The sequence below is a fragment of the Cryptomeria japonica genome, chromosome 9 (assembly GCF_030272615.1).
Source record: "Cryptomeria japonica chromosome 9, Sugi_1.0, whole genome shotgun sequence".
NCBI lineage: Eukaryota > Viridiplantae > Streptophyta > Pinopsida > Cupressales > Cupressaceae > Cryptomeria > Cryptomeria japonica.
The window spans coordinates 597,897,124-597,912,668 of NC_081413.1; positions in this window are offsets into that span (position 1 = coordinate 597,897,124).

Sequence of the window (15,545 nt, forward strand, 5' to 3'; positions counted from 1 at the left end):
AAGGACGCTCTTAATCTAGAGGAAAGAAAGATTGCTGGTACTGTGGAAAGCCTAGTCATCTAAAGAAAGACTGTTGGTCTCAAAAAAACAAAGAAGTAGACAAAAATGAAAATGATATTAAGGAAGCTAATATTGCAAGTAATACTTTACAAGATGCTTTAATCTTATGTTTGGATAATGTTAATGATTCTTGGGTAATAGATTTTGGGGCTTCATTCCATGCTACACCCCATAGAAAATATTTTCTAGATTATGTTCAAGGTGATTTTGGATAGGTATATTTGGGTGATGATGAGCCCTATCAAATTTTTGGAAAAGGAAAGATAAAGATCAAGTTGTAGAATGGAATTGACTGGTTTCTACAGGAGGTAAGACATGTTCCTAATTTAAGAAGAAATTTAATTTCTGCAGGGCAACTAGGTAGTGAAGGTTGCATAGTTACCTTCTCAGACAGTATGTGGAAGGTCACTAAAGGATCATTAGTAGTAGCTAAAGGTGCAAAGGTAGGCACATTATATCTATGTACTGGTAACACTTACTCTACCCTAGCTGCTACAGATAAAGTTACTACAGGGACAACAACAATAGATGTTGCAAGAACAGATTCGATAATGTGGCACCATAGGCTTGGGCACATGAGTGAGAAAGGGATGAAAATCCTTCACTCCAAAAATCTATTGCCAGGACTAAAGAAGATTGATTTAGAGTTCTATAAAAACTGTGTTTATAGTAAACAGAAAAGAGTCAGATTTCTCAAGGTTGGGAAAGAGAAGAAGAGTGAGAAGTTAGAGCTTGTGCATTCAGATGTATGGGGACCGACTCAGGTATCATCTCTTGGTGGCTCTTGTTATTATGTTATTTTTATTGATGACACAACCAAAAAAACATGGGTATATTTCCTAAAACAAAAATTAGATGTTTTTGAAACTTTTAAGAAATGGAAAGCTTTGGTTGAGAATGAGACAGGAAAAAAGATGAAGTGTCTCAGATTGGATAATGGAGGTGAGTATTGCAGTAAAGAAATTGAAGAATACTACTCCTTAAATGGGATTCGAAAGCAGAAGATAGTTCCAGGAAATCCACAGGAAAATGGTGTGTCAGAGAGAATGAATAGGACTATCATGGAACATGTGAGGAGCATGAGATTGCATGCTGGATTGCCCTTACATTTTTGGGTAGATGTTGTACATACTACTGTCTATTTTATAAATAGAGGACCTTCAACCCCTTTAGATGGTGGTATTCCAAAGGAGGCATGGACTAGTAAAAAGGTAAATTATTCTTTTCTGAAAACCTGTGGTTGTGAAGCTTTTGTCCATATTGATAAAGAAAACAGAACCAAGCTTGATGCTAAATCTCATAAATGTACCTTCATTGGATATGGGATAGATGAATATGGCTATCAGTTATGGGATTTTGAAAATAAGAAAATAATTAGAAGTAGAGATGTTATATTCAATGAGAAGGTTATGCATAAAGAACAGATGCAGGAAAAGAAGCATGAACAGGACAAACAAGAATATGTGGTGTTGGATGAGATTCCTGAAAATGAAATGCCACAGGTACCTAATGCTAAGCAACAACAAATTGTCCCACAAACTTCTGTAAGTGTTAGACATTCTACGAGGTCAACTAGACCCCCTAAAAGATTCTCTCTTTCTTTGTATTCTATTTTATTAACCAATTCTGGTGAACCCGAAGAATATGAAGAAGCAATGCAGGTGGATGTCAAACAATACTGGGAGCTAGGCATGAAAGAGGAGATGGACTCATTGATGAAAAATAAGACTTGGGACTTAGTCCCTTTACCTGTAGAAAAAAGAGCTTTGCCTAACAAATGGGTTTATAAGCTGAAGGAGGAGGAAGGAGGTCAAAAAAGATATAAGGCCAAACTTGTGGTAAAAGGTTTTGCACAGAAAAAGGGTATAGATTATGATGAAATGTTTTCTCCGGTTGTAAAAATGACTTCAATTAGAACTGTACTTAGTCTTGTGGCTGCAGATGATTTACATCCTGAACAATTAGATGTCAAAACAACTTTTCTCCATGGAGATTTGGAGGAGGAAATTTACATGTTGCAACCACAGGGATATGAGCTCAAAGGTAAGGAGAACTTGGTGTGCAGATTGAAGAAAAGTTTGTATGGCCTAAAGCAAGCACCCCGACAATGGTATTTAAAATTTGATAGTTTCATGGCTGAACACGGTTATCATAGATGTCATTCTGATCATTGTGTATATTTTAAGAGATTGGATAATGGCAGTTATATTATCCTGTTGCTTTATGTTGATGATATGCTTGTTGTTGGGTCTAACATGCAACATATAAATGATCTTAAATAGAAATTAGCCAGGTCATTTGCTATGAAGGATTTGGGTGTAGCTAAGAAAATTCTTGGTATGAGGATTACATGGGATAGGAAAAATAGAACCTTGAATTTTTCCCAAAGTGAGTATATAAAGAAGGTGTTGAAAAGATTTAACATGCAGAATGCAAAAGCAGTTATTACACCTTTGGCTAGTCATTTCAAATTGACTAAGGAGATGTGCCCAAAGGCACATGAAGAGGTTAATAAAATGTCTAACATCCTGTATTCATCAGCTATTGGCAGTCTGATGTATGCAATGGTATGCACAAGGCCATATATTACACATGTAGTGGGAGTTGTGAGCAGGTTTATGAGTAATCCAGGTATGGAACATTGGAATGCTGTGAAATGAATCCTTCGGTATTTGAAAGGAACCACTACAAAGGCATTATGTTTCAAAGGATCTAATGTTGCTCTGAGTGGATTTGTTGACTCTGATCTGGCAGGTGATATTGATTCATGGAGGAGTACTATAGGGTATGTTTTTACTATAGGGGGAACTGCAGTTAGTTGGATTTCTAGGCTGCAAAAGGTTGTTGCACTTTCAACCACTAAAGCTAAGTATGTTGCTGCTATAAAAGCCAACAAGGAGATGATTCGGTTACAATGTTTTTTGGAGGAATTGGGTCAGACACAGGAGGATCACCCATTGTATACTGATAGCCAGAGTGTCATTCATCTTGTGAAGAACTCTACTTTTCATTCAAGGACAAAGCACATTCAGCTCAGGTACCACTTCATCTAGACTGTTTTGGAGGAGGGTCAGTTATGGCTTGAGAAGATTCACACAAGTGAGAATCCTGCTGATATGTTCACAAAGGCAGTTCCATAGGAGAAGCTAATTTCTTCATCAGTTTCTGTTGGTCTTCTTGATTGATAATTGTGGAATTTATACCAGTCGAGTCCTAATGTTTTATCTAGTGGATGTTGCATGTACAGTGGTGTTGTGTAGTATCAATCTCCAAGTGGGAGATTGTTCGGTGTGGAGCCTGATCAGTCTCCAAGTGGGAGATTGTTGAAATGTGGCAACTGATCAGCAAAGTACTATACACTGAGCACGTATCCTTGCCAAGGTCCAGGCCGGGCCGGGCCCCAGGTAGGGGTTCGGGGGTGGCAGCCCCCTAGAAAAGTAAGAGTTCAGGGGCAGCAGCCCCTGAGAAAAGTGGGGGTTCAAGGGCGGGAGCCCCCGAGAAATTTTTTTTTGTTGATGAAAACCGACATTGTAATAAAACCCTAAAAAGGCCGACTTTGTTTTTACTCTAAAAACACATCTTATAAGCGGCTAGGATGTTTAAGGAATTGCAAAGTTGATGTACTATTTTTGCTGGATAATAAGAAAGATTGGATGGCTGTGTATGGTGGACGTAACCCATTTTGGGTGAACCATGTTAAATCTCTGTGTTATCTGTGTCCTATTTTATTTTTTTATCTTTTGTATTTAAATCTGCATATAATTGTTAGTTCATATTTGCTTCAGATCTGCTAGAAACCCTAACAAGGGTTTCCTCACCATCCTCGAGGTAAACCAAATCCAATGATATCTTACTGGATCTTATCTTCTTAACATCCATCTCTTCATTTCCACCATTGATGCACCTTCTAATACACATTTTCCAAATATAGGAAACATGATCCTCTACCTCAACCTGCATCTATCAAACCACCATTAATTCCTCTATTGTTTCCCTCTCGAGGTCTTCTAACAGTCTGATCTTCTTGCTTTCATTCAGGCGCCAACAACTTCCTGATTCTTCTTTGTTGTTCATTCTTCCTCAAGCCACATGCTTCTGACCCGATCCACAAATCATGAGATCCATATCCAATGCACACCTGTCGAGATACCTAACTCCACATGACACTTCACCAACCTCTATGAGCTTGCCACCTTGACCCCATGTGGCATCCACATCAACCAACTATTGACTTGGCTCTTTAAGTCAGTCCAGATAGGATCATCGACCAAGACACTCTACCGGTTCCTCTTTCTTGGTGGTTTACTAACCCTGTCGGTATCAACCATTCTACCGATTACCTCCTCATGTCTGTACTCTGTTGAACTGCCTGTGGAACTTCCAAACTAGTCTCCAGATAGGTAAATCCAAAGTGTTCTCATTCCCACAAGTGGGAAGTCTTCTGCATCTGCACCTCACTCATATTATCGGTGGACTTACATACCAGTTGCCACTCTTGATGACACCAGTCAACAACCTTCACTAGACTCCTTCATCAGTGAGTCCATTCTCCTCTGTCTACGTCTGCTCAACCTTTCCTTCTCCTTGATTAATTCAAACCATATCTCAACCGGTTTTTCTGAATGACAAACACATCACTCTTCTTCTGTAACGACATCTCAACATGCCTTCCCAGTGGAGTGACATGTTGTCTTCTACATACTGCAGTGCATTTCATGTGACTTCCCTATTTGTGCAATATCTCTTAAAACATGCACATGTGATCTAATGTGAGAAAATTCAGTGTCATTCATTGCTTCTCATGATTACTGCATCTTCATCTGGTGGGAGTCCTATTGTTCTGCAACCTCACATCATACCGGTGACCTGTTCATTCTGCTCCTCCAGTGTTGATGTGATTTAAGTAACATTCCACCTCTTCATCACAAACAACCACTCAAACACCTCTCTATCTCATCACACAAGTCAGACACTGACTCGTGTACCGATGACTCCTGAGGTCATCTCCCTTACCTTACCAGTGTTCTGCAACACAAGGTGATGTCCAAGATATCACATCATGTACTCCTCCATATTAGTGTTGCACATACATCTCTTCTACCAATGGTCATCCCATACCGATTGACATCAATGACAACACAATACCAACAGATAACGGGCTAATTGAGGAGCAATCTTCTTTGGTCTAATTTTGGAAAAAAAAGGCAAAAAAATGGGTGCACCTTAGGGTGTGATAGGGTTGTTTTAGCTGACGGAGTATCAAGATACGGGTTGTGATAATACTTGTGACCTTTTGACCTTAGGAGAGTCTTCTTGATATGATATTGAATTGCCCAAATATAACATAAATAAAATGGGTTCTTGAAAAAGAATCCAACATTCATGGTAATTTGAAAAAAGTTTCTTAAACAAGTATTCTTTTCTTGTTTTTATTCTTTTTGATGTGTCTATTGTATCCTTTACTACATTTCACCAAGTTCAAACATTTTATAAAATACCAAAAAACAAAGTGGAATGTCAACCAAAGTTTTGTCAAAAACATCAACAAGATCAAATCCCTCAACAAAGTGAAGTTTCAATATCAATAAGATCAAAACCCTACAGCAAACAAGCTTGTCAACATCAACATCAAATCAAACTTTTGCAACATTCTATAAAAGAAGAAAACATCTTACATGTTGTGATCTTAGGTTCAAACCAATCAAGAAAACATCATGGATTGGCGTTATGCATTTTGTAGGGAAGGTCAAGAATTCATCTCTTCCATTCCTATTCCATCGCCATCCATAGAAACATTAGCTCAACAAATCAATACTTTGCAACAACAAATGAGAGATATGACTAGTCCTAGCAACTATAGGGGTTGGTTAGAAAATATGATGAGGGAGGTGATAACCATGAGGGAATCATTATCAGGCCAACCTTCTTCTTCTTATGAGACCATTCAAACATGCCAACCTTCATTCTTCAAAAAAATCATTCCTACCTCAGTTCAAGCAACATTAGAGTCATGTCAACCTTCTTTCAACGCAACATATCAATCATACCAATCATATCAATCCAACACTCAAATTACCTCTTTCAACCAAAATCAGGCCTTTTTAAACCAAAATCAAGCCTCTTTCAACCAAAATCGAACTCCTTCCAACCAAAATCAAACCTCTTTCAACCAAAATCATACTCCTTTCAACCAAAATCAAATCCCTTTCAACCAAAGTCCAAATCAACCATTTATATCCACCATTTCATCATCCATTGAAGTTACATAAGACTAATCCACACTATCTTCATCCAATAACACAATCTCCCAAGGGATATCTATCATACAAATCCAACCTAATCCAAGTCATGATTTTTAAAGTCTCATTCAAAATCCTTTCTCATAAAGTCAAAGTGTTGGAACCTTCAAAAAATCTCTCCTACAAACTCCTTCCCTATGTTAGGAGGACAATCCAAAATCAGAAGAAATCAATCATGAAATAAATCAAGATCAAGAACAAGCCTTTTCATCCTACCTAGTTTTTTTATGAACACTCCACCTATCAAGAATCTTATGATGATCCCCTCATTCCTTTCTATTCCACTCATAATAACACCCTTGTTTATCAATGGCAAGATGTTCTTTCAAGTACCATCCAACATCCACCTCCTAAACAAGATCCCATTATCATTTCTCCTAGTCTCTCTTATGATTCCAAAACACAAGTTGTTCATGAACCCCTTATTAATAAAATCAACAATCCAAATCATACTACATAGGACAACTTATCAACAATAGTATGTGCACCATCATCAAATGCCAATATCGTGACATAAACAAGCATAACACCAGCTAATGAAATCAACACCCATATTGTTACATCATCTTCTTCAAGCACAATCATAATACCAACTAATTAAATGAACACCCAAATTGTTTCATCATACTCTTCAAGTGCATCAATAAAAACATGCATAACAACCACTCATATCACAATTCAAAACCAAATTCAATTTCAAATTCCTACAACACATGCTAAAATCAGAATTGATTGATCAAATCAGTTAACTCATCAATAATCTTTTTTAACTCAAAATCAGCTTTTTATGACTAATCCATCAATTCAGTCATCTCCGTAGTCTATTCAGCTCACTAATCAATCAAGTGAGTTTACTAACCCATCTATTCAGTTCACTCTCCAATCAATCCAGTTGACTACTTAATCAAATGAGTTAACAAATTAATAAATTGAGTTCACTGATCAATCTAAATCAGTTTTCTATCAATCAACACTTGAGTTCTATTTCTCACCCCCTTTGTGTTGAAAATCTATAAATTCAACGTCTTTGCTCATTTCAATCTAGCTTTTTTAGAATCACAGTCTTCAAAACATTTGTATGCAGGAAATTGGTGCAATACCTAAAAGCCATCAACCACGCAAATTGGAGAAGCACAATGGAAGCAAAGATGTAGAATGAGGGAGTTTCTATTTGAATGCATTTCTCATTTCCTATATTGATTTTCATTGATTATGTTTGATGTTTGTTAATTAGTTGAGAATCATTGATTCATTCTTATTTGATAATTATCTTAATACATTTATGACATTTAGGCATAGAAACAATGGTGAACCTGACGTGAAACACTCTAACCTTCTTTTCTATTTTGACAAAATTTGCAGATCCGTACGTGCACAGAAAATTGGATATCGCAATTGCATATGCAAAAATTCGCAATTGACAATATCATATCTCATTTGCTTTGATATCATATTGCAATTGATGAGACATGATATCACAATTGCTTAAACAAATCGCAATTGTTCTTAAGGATTGTAAATTCAAAAAAAATTGTGTCATTTTTACATTATTTTGTATTGCACATCTAACCCTGAAATTTTATTAAATTCTGGAAAAATTGATTTATGCATATAAAATGTATCTAACCCAATGGCAGGAAAGGTGACATTCTAAATTTCAGGTGCAACAAAGGCAAAGCAGAATAGGAGACAACAAAAGGCTTATCAAAGACTTCTAAAGGCTGAAAGAGAGCTCTATGAGATCAAAAAATGAGAGGAGATCGCTCAGTATCACAGAACCATCCATCACTTTTTAACCAAATACAAATTCTTTGACGAAATTGATGTGTTGGCTCATGTAGTGTGGAACAATATCATTGCAGAATAACTCTTCTATCTTCTGTTTTTCTATTAAAAGTTCAAAAAAAATAAAAATAAAAATAATTTAAAATAAAAAAACAAACAAAAAAAAATAGAAGTCACAATTTCTATCACATCATATCGCAATTGATCACTCATCATGTCGTAATTGCTTACACAGTAATTCACAATTGATGGTTTATTATGTTGCATTTGATATGATATCAATTCACATTTGATTAGTAGGTTAGTCGCATTTGATAGATTTAATTTTTCACTTTCTGTTTTATTACAGTTCTGGTTTTTACTAAAATACCTTTTTGTCTGTGAAAAGACAGAACTCTGTAACCTGTAAATTAGGCTGCATAGCCCACCGTGTGTTGACTAAAATTATTATTTTTCTGCAGGGGTAGCTTAGAAACACTTCTTTTTGGTGCTTTAATAAAGAACAAAACAACTTTCATCATTGCTATGCTGGTTAAAATAAACAGCATGTCTGTGTGGAGTAACATCTCCACTTAGAATAGAAAATCATTGCAATGGAAGGTTAAAAAAGAACTTTGTTTTTTGTGTCTTGGAGGAGATAGGTATTATGCTCTCCCCTTCAATGGGTGATCAAAAAACCAGACTCTCTTCCTTCATGCTTTCATTTACTTTTTGCAATTAAATTCTTTAGAAGGCCTGCCCTCCCGAGTTTCCCTTAGGGCGCCTTTAAGGTCGGTGAGAGGGGAACAACCTAAGTGGCCAACTACTAAAGCCAAGTAATCCAAGCCACTATAATCAAATGCGTATGTAATGAAAATCATGTGCGACGAGTGTTACATGTTGTCACAACGGTGTTATGCCTCCCTCAGTGCCTATACACTTTGCTAAAATTTGTAGAGCGTAACCTCTACAGACTGGGAGAGCTCCCTCAACGGAGTGTAAAATGCTGCTGATTGTGACCACTCGAACGGAACCATATCTAAACACCATAGAAATTAGAAGCCAAGATGAGTCAGTAACCAAACACTTGTTTTATCATAGTGCAAGGGTGGGGAAGAATCCACCCCCAAGACACTCACCATATATCTCCCAAGATAACAGGCCAATTGAGGAGCAATCTTCTTTGGTCTAATTTCCAAAAAAAGGCAAAAAATGGGCGCACCTTAGGGTGTGACGGGGCTGTTTGAGCTGATGGAGTATCAAGATGTGGGCTGTGATAATACTTCTGACCTTTTGACCTTAGGAGAGTCTGCTTGATGTGATATCAAATTTCCCAAATACAACGAAAACAAAATGGGGTCTTGAAAAAGACTCCAACATTCATGGGAATTTGAAAAAAGTTCCTTAAACAAGTATTCTTTTCATGGTTTTATTCTTTTTGATGTGTCTATTGTATCCTTTACTACATTTCACCAAGTTCAAACATTTTATAAAATACCAAAAAACAAAGTGTAATCTCAACCAAAGTTTTGTCAAAAACATCAACAAGATCAAATCCCTCAACAAAGTGAAGTTTCAATATCAACAAGATCAAAACCCTGCAGCAAACAAGCTTGTCAACATCAACATCAAATCAAAGTTTTGCAATATTCTATAAAAGAAGAAAACATCTTACATGTTGTGATCTTAGGTTCAAACCAATCGAGCAAACATCGTGGATTTGCGTTATGCATTTCATAGGGAAGGTCAAGAATTCATCTCTTCCATTCCTATTCCATCGCCATCCATAGAAACATTAGCTCAACAAATCAATACTTTGCAACAAAAAATGAGAGATATGACTAGTCCTAGCAACCATAGGGGTTGGTTAGAAAATATGATGAGGGAGGTGATAACCATGATGGAATCATTATTAGGCCAACCTTCTTCTTCTTATGAGACCATTCAAACATGCCAACCTTCATTCTTCAAAAAAATCATTCCTACCTCAGTTCAAGCAACATTAGAGTCATGTCAACTTCAATATGGATATTTATACTGATCAACAAGCCATGGTGGGATATGAGTCGGATAATTGATTTAGATAATCAAGGACAGTGACTACGCTAAGTATGTCCAGGATGATGTTGTGTGTACAAGCGTTCTGCGATGGCTATTGGCTTAGATCAAATGGAGCCAAAGATATGATACGAGTATTGCTAGATAGAGGTGTTTCTGTCTCACAAATGGTGCCTATTGCTAGGTTTTCACCAGTTGTTTTTATTGCACTTTTTGACTTGTTTTTCATTTTTTTTGTATTTTTCTTGATTTTTTGATTTTTTTTTTGTTTCACAAGGTATTTGCTAGGTTTTCACCCTAGTGATGATTTTTGATATATTTTTTGCTTTTTTTGCTAGATCCGTGCATTGGACGACTGAAGTGTAGAACTTCTTCAAATGGATTTTTTGGTTGGCTTATCAAGCACGTCCCTTTCTGAAGTTGATAGCTAATATGCTCCTGATCCATAAGTTGATATGATAACAAAGGGTCCCAACCAATTGGGTTCAAATTTCCCTTTCTTTTCTCTATCTTGTTGATTCCAGGGATTTTCTTTTAGTACCAAGTCACCAATTTTGAATGCCCTTGGTATGACCCTGTGATTGTATCTTCTGCACATTCTTTGTTGATATTCCTTGAGATGATCAAAGGCACGTTGGCGACGTTCATCTAGCAACTCGAGCTCTTGCAGCTTGTTGACTCGATATTCCTCATCTGGAATGAGGCCTTATAATGACACCTAGAGTGATGGAATCTCTACCTCAATAGGTAGGATAGCTTCTGATCCATACACCAATTAGTATGGTGTAGCTCTTGTAGGTGTGTGTATACTCATTCTGTAGGCCCAAAGTGTAGGATTAAGCTAGACATGCCAATCTTTACCGAGATCATTCACTATCTTTTTGAGGATTTTCAAGATTGTCTTGTTTGAGGCCTTTGCTTGGCCATTCCCTTGTGGATAATAAGGTGTCAAAAAGTAATGTTGGATATGGAATCTCTCACAAAGCTCTTGTACATCTCAATTTTTTAAAGGTCTTCCATTATTTGTGATAATGGAACTAGGGATGTCGTACCAACAGATGATGTAATTCAGAATGAAGGAAGTTATCTGTTTGTCAGTCACTGTAGTCAATGGAACTGCCTCAATCCACTTGCTGAAGTACTCGGTGGCTGTGATGATGAACTTGTGTCCATTTGATGAGGAAGGATGAATCTTTCCCACTAGGTCAACTCTCCATTGGCAGAAAGACCAAGATGTAGTGAATGGTTGCAACTCTTGCACTGGTGCGTGTATGATTACCATGAATTTGACACTTATGGCATTTCCTAGCAAACTGATAGGACTCTTTTTCCATTGTTGACTAATAATATCCAATCCTTAGTTATTTCTTGGCAAAAGTAGGACCACTTGAATGCGTACCACAAATACTTTTATGAAGCTCATGTAAGGCGGATTCAGATTCATTACGATCAAGGTATAGAAGAAGAGTACCATCAATACCTCGACGATAAAGTGTATCAACGATTAAGGTATAGAAGGTTGCTTGTAGGATAAAGTTTCATTTTTGGTTATGAGACAGGTCTGGTAAGAGGCTATTGTCTTTGAGGTAGGCATAGATCTTCCCATATAAGGGGGAATCAAAACCGTTTAGGGCACAGATGACTTGGGATTCCGAATTGTCATAGGCTAGGGAAAATAATTGCTCCACCAGGAATTCATAGCGATTCTATTTATTTGGAATTTGTAGGAGCGAGCCGATAGTGGCCATTGTGTCAACAACTCTATTGTTTAGCCTTGGAATTTTCTCAAATGTGATGCGTACAAAGTATTTCTTAAAATCATCCACCATGCATTTGTACAACATCAACTTATCATCTTTCATCTGATAGTCATCATTGATTTGATTGATAACTAATTGAGAGTCCACATAAAATTTTAAGTTTGTGATTTTCCATTCCATGACTACTTTGATACCTGTCACTAAAGGCTTCATACTCAATGATATTATTGGTGCATGAGAACATCAATCTATAGGATCACAAAATTGTGTGTGCTTCTGGAGTGACAAACAAGATGCCAGCACCTGATCCATGTTGTGTATAGGATCCATCAAAGTATAGGATCCATTGCTTTAGTGCAACAATGAGCACATCTGTATCTGGAAATTCCACCTCTAGTGGGTGTTTGTCTCGTAGAGGTGGTTCTGCCAGTTGATCTACTATTGCTTGTCCTTTGATAGCCCTTTGTTCTGTATACTGAATGTCAAACTTGCTTAGGATCATGACCCATTTTTCTAACCTCCATGTGAGAGAAACTTTGCTAAGTAGATATTTTAGTGGGTTGATCTTTGCCACTAGCTTGATAGTATGAGCTAACATATAGTGTCACAACTTTTGGGAAGCGAACATTATAGCTAAGAAAGCTTTTTCCATGAAAGTGTAATTGAGTTCATAGCCATTCAGTGTCCTGCTAATGTAATCGATGGCTCTTTCCTTTCCTTCTGAGTCCTCTTGTGCTAATAATTCCCCTAATGATACTTTCGTTGCTAATATGTAGAGGATGAGTGGCTTTCCCGCTATTGGTGGTACTAAAATAGGTGGATTCATGAGATATTGCTTCAGCTGATGGAATGATTATGCAAACTTGTCCTCCCATCTGAAAGGTACATTTTTATGAAGTAGATGGTTGAACGGGAGACATTTGTCTGGCAATCAAGTAATGAATCATTTGATAGATTGTAGCCTACATTAAAGAGATTGGAGTTGAATAATGTTCCTTGTTCCTTAGAGGTGGAATTTTCATGATAGCCTGGATCTACTTTGATGTTTTTTTCTCATACAATGTAGCCCAAGATTTTTTTGGATGTGACCCAGAAAACACACTTTTTAGGGTTCAATCTAATATTGAATTGCTCTAGTCATTGAAAGATTTTATCTAGAATGTCCAGGTGTTCTGCTCTTGTGAATGATTTGGCTAGCAAGTCATCTACATAATATTCCATAAAAGTATGCATAATGTCATGTAAGATTGTTGTCATTTCTCTGTGATAGGTTGCACCAACATTTTTCAAGCCAAAAGGCATGACGTTCCAACAGTATGTACCCCACAAACATGTGAATGTAGTTTTATCCTGATCCTCTAGAGTTATCTTGATTTGGTTGTAGCCGGAAAAACCATCCATGAGGAATAACATAGCATGTCCTATTGTTAGATCAACAATGGTGTCGATGCTTGGTAAAGGAAATTCTTCCTTCAAACAAGCCTTGTTGAGATCCCTGAAGTCTGCACAAATCTTGATGATTTTATCTGGTTTAGATACCGGCACAATGTTAGAGATCCATTCTGCATAATCAATGGATCTCATGCATCCTACATCAAGTAACTTCTTCAACTCTACTTTGACTATTATGGCGACATGTGGGTTCATATTCCTTAATTTTTGTTTGACAGGTTTAGCTCTAGGAGTGATGAACAAGTGATGCATGATGAGATTTGGATCTACCTTCGACATGTCTGCATAAGACCAAGCAAAGTTTATTTGCTTCTCCTTAAAGAATTTGACAAAGTTAGGTTTCTCCTTTTTCGGTAGTGATTCCACTAGATGTATGGTTCTTGTTGTTGCTTCAGTGTTGATATTTATTGATTGAGTTGGCTCAATCAAGATGGGTGATCTCTCCTGGTAATGTTCAAGAAGAGTGTCAAGTCTCTCACCTTCAGGAACCTCAAAGAGGTTTTCACCATCAGATGCGTCCTTTGTTTTTTTATTTTTTATGGTCTAATACTATCATTAGATAGTTTTCACCATTAGATCGATTTTTTATTTTGTTCATTTAGTGACTGAGAGACTTGGCACTCCCTTGATTGCAGATATCTTTATGTGGTTTTTTGGTGGAGAATGTTTCATGGTTGACTGAGCAAAGGTATTGAACAATGGCCTCATCATTTTGGAATATTGGTATGTCATTGTGCTCAGGGTCTTTCCAACCTATAAGGTCAGGATATATGAGAGGTTGGGAGTCATTTGGTGGGTTAAGATCTGCCACTGTAAGAGTCATGATAGAGACATTGTCATATTTGTTTATATCATGGGTGAGGTCTATAATAGTCTCAAGGTTTTTGATGGTACTCTCATCGATATTGCCTCTTTCGTATTGAAGTTGTTCATTCTCACTAGCCTCCTAGATATGTTGTGGTCCGAATTCAAATGAACTAGAGCTCGAGCCTTGTCCCTCATAATGAATGGGTGTGTATGCATGGATTGTATCCACCTAAATATCCTCATTAATATCAGAACAAGTGTCCCATTCATACTCATTGTAATCTGTTTCAGAATCGCTATCCAAGGTTACCCCATTGAATCATACAGGAATATTGTATGGCGAAAAGAGCTTACTGATAATCAATACAAGTTGGGTGGCTTGTGCTGATTTAGGATCTATGCTTGTTGGTACTCTTTTTATTTTCTCATACACAGTCTCCCTTATTTGAGTAGAAATCTCCTCATGTTGTGGCTTGAATTCAATTTGATTAGGTGATTGTACATGATGTACTTTTTTATAAGAAGTCTCCTCTCTTTGAATAGTGAGTTCTTCTTGTTTCTTCTCATTTTCTTCATGCTCTTGTTCTTTTCTTGTCTTTTTAGCTTCTTTGTGTAGCACCTCTTTCCATGAGTTTGTGTTATGTGTTACCTTTTCTCTCCATCAGGGTTTCTGATGGTGATCTCTCTTTTGTATAGGTTGAATATGCTGGCCATACCCAAGTCCCGATTTGTCTTTTGCAAGTTGTGAATGGGGTTGTATGGGTTCTAGGATACCCTCTTGATGCTTTCCAATAGGTCCTTTTCCTTTGTATCCCATTCTTTGCATGATTCTAAATCCATTTCCATACTATTATGTGTGAAAGACCACTTCAAGGGCAACAACTCTTATTTCTTCCTCATCCTTGTATGGACAGCTGAGGATATCCTTGTCTTCTAATTCTTTAGCTAGTGTGCCAGTTTAGATAAATTTACCATCAAATTTATTGATGGGTTGTGTTGCTTGGTGTCTTGATGTGGAAGGTTGTCTGTGAGATTTTGGCGAGGTTGGCCATTTTTATAGATATTGGGGTTCAAAAGAGTATTCCCCCATACCTTGGTCCTCTATCTTGATCTTTTTCTCAAAGTCTATGGACAATGACCTGAGTTTTTCTTGATTGTTGGATGATGAGGAAGCTTGGGCCTCCTTTTTGTGTGGAACCAGAACATTTTGAGTTGCCCCCATAGCGTTGCAATACTAAAAGGGGGTAGTGTATACTGATATTGAAATCTCTTATCCATTGTAGGGGAATTTGAGACATTGATGGTATGCGGAAGGTACCACTTGCATTTCATGGATCCAAGGACG